General features: G+C 29.9%; 1 protein-coding gene across 10 annotated transcripts in view; it reads left to right on the forward strand.

Annotated features, from left to right (window-relative positions):
* Nucleotides 1-5,671, forward strand: part of LOC118739453 (caldesmon-like) — a 185,793-nt gene that overhangs the window by 154,237 nt on the left and 25,885 nt on the right. The gene's annotated exons all lie outside the window — the stretch shown is intronic.

Below are 5,671 nucleotides of genomic sequence, written 5' to 3' on the forward strand. Positions count from 1 at the left end.
TGCGGCTTGGCGGTATTTGTTTACAATTTCCCGCTGCTTCGTTTTTTATTAATTTTTTATTACCATTTTTATACAAAATTTATTTATTTTTTCTGCATAATAATGTGTGAAAAATGGGCTCTCACGTAAATATGTTTTCACACATCATTAAAATTGCCGTTTTTATTTGTAAATTTTGTAATATTCAGCTCCCCTAACATGCAGTTTGTGGTCAATACGCATGCGTAGAAAGTTATTGAGTTCATTTTGATTTGGTACATATATAAATAGAGGTACATATCGTCATTTGAAGTACAAAACCAAGTATCGTGGTTCTGCAAAACCACGGTAACTAATTTTTGTGCCAAAAAAGATATTTGCTCATCGGAAGCTCCTTATATCAAGCCCTTATCCATTCGTACTGAAATATCTATACTCAGATATAAGAAGAAGGGATAATTAGGGATGAAAATAAGACAAGTTTTGATCTCTCCTATAAAATTAAGGCAGCCTCTCATACGAGGTTTTGCATTTTCTTCATACGCGGTTTTGTACTTTAAACGACGATGTGTATTTACTTCATTAACAGGGCAGTTCTCTTTTTATTTTAAGATTTTACTACTCACAAAAAATATGTTTTTTTATTAATTTGAATCATCGGCCAGCGGAATTTTCAGATTTGGTTTTTAAAAGAAAAATAAAAATTTTTATAATTTTTAAATTAAAGTTTTTTTAATATTTAGATTTTATTGTTTTTTGATTTAATTCATTTAATTTTCAGAAAGTTATTTGGTAGTTTTCTTTTTTTAAATGTAATTCTATTTTAATTCTAAGATTTTATCATTCGAACAAAAATTAATTTTTCTATTTTTGATCTTCGGGTAGCGAATTTTTTTTTAAATTGTTTGTATTTATTTTTTCTTTTAATTTCTAGATTTTGGTTTAAAGAGCAATCAAAAAGTTTTTCATTAAAAACGGCATCAAGCACAATAAAAAATTGTTGAAAGAAAAAAAGAAATTTCTTTAATATCATTTAATTTTTAACAACGAATTTTATGTATTTTTGGTTTTAATATATTTATTTTTTCGTAATTTATATTTGCTTTTGATTTTAAGACTTTATTGATTTAAAAAGAAAAAACCTTATTTTAAATTCATTTAATCCTTAGAAATTTATTTTCTTCTTTCTTTTTTACAGTTTTTCTTTTTTAAATGTAATTCAAATTTAATTCTTAGATTATATTGTTCGTAACAAAAAAATCTAATTTTTTTTTATTTAATCCTCGGCTATCGGATGGTTTCCTTAAAACACATTTCTAATCTTTTTATTTAATATTTAGACCTGATTGTTTTAAAAAGGAAAATATATTTTTTAAATTTTATTTTTTATAGGTCACCCGAACTCCCCAAAAAATGCAATCCCCTATAAAAAATCGTTGTTAAGAAATTGTAAAATCAACAATTGGGTATTATTATTCGAAGTCTGCTGAAGAGAGAAGAGTTTTCTGAAAGAAATATATTCATTTTCAAGAATTCCATACCATTTATACCAAAAATTGTTTTTCCCCATATAAAATATGTACATACATAGAAGACTTTGAGCGCATGGAGCGACCTCTAAATACTTTTTGATTTGAAATAAATTAAAAAGGTGTATATTTTCGATATTGAACAATCTAGAGGGTAGATCATTAAAATTCGAACTCTACTTTTTTTGGACCACCCTAATGTACATATGTACACATTTTCGCATTCCATACGCTACATATTTTCTTTAGTTTTTCTTACATTGCATTTTTCTTTCGAAATTGAAAGTCATTACTCATTTTACACTTGTTGTTTTTGATAGCAGTAATCAGTCAGTCAGTCAGTCAATTGCAACTAATTTACGCAATGCTGCATTTTTGCACTGCCAAAGTGCCATTTTCGAATGTGCGGCCATTATGGTCATCTACTTAAATGGAAAATTGATTGGCAATCATTTAAAATAAATATTGTTTTTAATAGCATTTTTAAACAACTAGTTGGGTAGTCTTTCCCTTTCAAATAGTTGCGTTGCGAGTAAATAAAATGAAATCTTGAATTAAGAAATGTTTTGGAAGTAACTCTGAAGATGCAGTTTTTTGGGGTTATAATCAGTGAGGTGCATCAACTAAATCATATAAAGAAAACGCTAAGAGTTCTGCAAATGAAACGCAGCGCAATACGTGTTTGAAAAGACTACTCACTATTTCTGCGCGTCTATGCAGAGTTTTATCTACTTAAAGAAATATTTTCCTATGCTGAAATGGCCGTCAACGACCGCCTATAGGCTTGAAGTACTTTTCATGCTTAAATTTTTACCAAGTAAAAAAAGTATTTAGTCTGGAGTTTAATATCTTCCAATCCAGTCTCTCTCGATTTTTTATAAGGAACACTCTATGGCGAATCAATTTGAGGACAAGCACTAAATAAGTAATTGATTATTTATCAGAAATTCGAAATGGATTTTGTATTGTCAGGGCGTATGATGAACTTTTTACCTACCTACACATTCCCGTATCAAGTTCTACTAAAGTGACATGGCGTATGAGGAACATTAAATCCTTTGAAGTATGCACAAAATGTAGCAAACCATAAAACCATAAAAGAATTAAAATTTTATTTTTGTTTTTGCTGTACTTAAAAACGTTTTCCAATTTGATTGAAATTACTTTGTGTTTGAAAGCTGTTATTTTCTTGCAATTACTTCTCCGCAACTTCTAATGTTCCCATACTTAAAGTTGGTTGAAAAGAGCTTAATACCTCAGATTTTCTCATTCATTGACATGTGTAGAAAATCGTGAATGTATGTATGTACATGTGGATCCAATTAATCATGAGGTATCATATACATACAAAAGCGGCACAACTCAAAATTTGGCATTTTTGAAATCATGCACTAAAAGTGTACACAGCGATTTCGTTTGCGTTTCAGCAAAAGCTAGAGCAAATTTGTGTTATAATTTGTTAAGAAAACCTAAGGCAAAGTCTCCCTTGCCCATATGATTATAATATGCTATGAAACAGTTCTCCGAATTTTCTGACAAACGTGTAATTTTGAGTTGTGACACTTTTGAAGATGGTGTGCGATATGTGCAATTTTTTTGTTCGCCTGTTTTGCCATACAATGAGTTTGCTTGAAAATTACATATCTATAGTGCACTAATTAAAACTACTTTTGGAAACTAGAGCAATACCACTTTTATTGAGTGTAAATTTATTGCATAAACATGAATGAAATAACGAACATAATTTTGTGATTATACTCATATTTACGTTTATTAGTAGTATCAAAATAGCGAATAATCTACAAAAAAGTCGATTTACGCCGAAAAATAAAAGCTAGACATTAATTTTTGCTAGCTAAAAACTGGACATACATTTTTTAATATTAATATTAGGTAAATTTCAGTAAGACCTATATGATCATTAAATTTTTTTATACATTTTCGGTCTTTAAACCGCAGATTATTATTATTTTTTCTTTCAAAAATTGATTTTAAAATTTTTGTTAATTCAGAATTGAAAACAAATTTTTTACACTTTAAAAAAGGCTAATCATTTCGAGTGTTTTAAAAATTGGATATAATTTGAGAACTAAACATAAATTTTTGATATTTTAAAAGTAAAACATAAAATTTCCGTCTTGGAAATGATTTTGGCTTACTTTAAAAGTTGGGTATATATTTTTGGCCACATGAAAAGTTGTCATAAATTTTTTGGAATCTAAAAATTGGAAATAAATTAAAAAAATACAAACACGTGTTTTTTAATCAATTTATATTTTTTTTAATTATTGGCGATTAAAGAAATGGGCCTACATTTTTGGTAATATAAAAGCTGGACATAAATTTTGGTCATTCAAAAAGATGACTAAGAATTTGCTAAAATTGTTGAGGGTTTAATAAATTGGGCACACATTTTTGGAAATTTAAAAACTAGAAATAATTGTTTGCTTATCTTTAAAGCGAAAAAAGTAAACATAAATGTTTAGTAACTTATAAAGTAAGAAAAATGTTAGTTATTAAAAAATTTTATGTAAACTATTGGCCATTAAAAACTAAGCTTGGAAACAATTTTTTTTTTATTTATTTTTTTTGAAAACGCCAGGTAAATTTTTGGCTATTTAAATGTTGAAAACGGTGTTTCAATCGAAAGCCTTTGCAATACATAAAGTAGCAGATGAATAGTTGACAAAAGGTGACGTGGACTTAAAATCAGGTTCTGCAGTGAGATCCAAACTGCTCTAAAGGCCTTGGAAATCGCTCGCGGCTATTTAAAAATATTCCAGAAATGGAAGATGAGGCCGAACTCCGTTGCAAGGGGGAGTGAGCTTGAACTTATGTGGCTGTCGTATACTGTGGTGTCTAAGACAAGGAACTGGCTAATGAATTGATAAACTGTGGTTCTTTCGAGCGCCCATTTGAATCAAAGCCAGCATAGCGGGCACAGTCGGGTACATTAAAGATTTTTGGCTAAAAAAGCACATGAGCGCAGTTGGTGCAAAATAACTAAATGCTTCCTGAAAAAGCTTGATAAGGTGGTAGTGAAATTCGATTAATCTCTATGTAGGTTTATCGATAAATATATATAGATTGTGATATCGATTATTTTATCGATAATTATACTTTCAAAAATTCTGAAATATATATTTACAGTGAAATCGTTCAATAAATTAAATGAAGCTACATATATCGTAAAGATATCTTTTTCGTTATCCGTATATAATCGGTTACTAATCCAAACCTGAGAGGCATAAGAAATTAGCAAACTAGTAGCTTCTCAACGCACCGACAAAATTTAAATTTTACTAAATCTGAAGCTTGTGACAACTTGTAACCAATTTATTAATTCGCTGTTCTCTTCCGCCTTCTAACCGAAACCTATTAAATTATTGCAGCTCATTTATTACCTCGACTCTTGAATGCAGATTAATTTGTGGTATTTTCAAACAAAATAAGATTAAAAATGTTGTATGAAGAAAACTGAATTTAATTATGAGATTTATCAACATACGCAATAATTCCACTTGTGGGCAGACTTTCAATGCAACCAAGCAGAAATTTTAATTAAGCATTTGTGGTGATAAATATGTAATGCCAAGCAACTTCCTTCACCTTTCTAAGTCATTCGGGCGTAGATAGTTTGTAGGTATTTATTTGTACACCACTTAAGTAGCTACCTATACAGCTTAATATACACATGTTTGCCACACATAAAGAGTAACAAATTTATAATTTGTTTAAACTACGAGTAACTGCATTTACTTCTTAGCAGCCAGTCAGCCACCCACGCGCTTGCGCATTCGCCGAATGCCGTTCAACGCCAGCGCGACAACTTCATTGACAAATGAGTGGACGCACAAGACATGAATTGACATAAATTTGGCATACTGTATGCCCACTGTATGCAAGCGACTTAATGTAGTAAGTTGGCGGCGTTATTGTTGAATTGCTTTGTGGTATTAAGTAGTATTTGGTGTGTGCGACGACGTCTGTCTCAAGCGGGAAATAATTTACAATTTCGTTGTACCAGCTTGGGTTGGATTTGTATTTTATTGTTTTTTTTCTTGCTTGCTTTTATTTTTGCAATCTTTTGTTATTTTTTCCGGATTTATCTTGACGTACGCTATTTGTTTGCAGCATAAAGCTTCTTCCAGCCTACTTCATTT

Source organism: Rhagoletis pomonella, unplaced genomic scaffold (assembly GCF_013731165.1).
Source record: "Rhagoletis pomonella isolate Grant_MI unplaced genomic scaffold, Rhpom_1.0 Rhpom_scaffold_00005, whole genome shotgun sequence".
Classification (NCBI taxonomy): Eukaryota; Metazoa; Arthropoda; class Insecta; order Diptera; family Tephritidae; genus Rhagoletis; species Rhagoletis pomonella.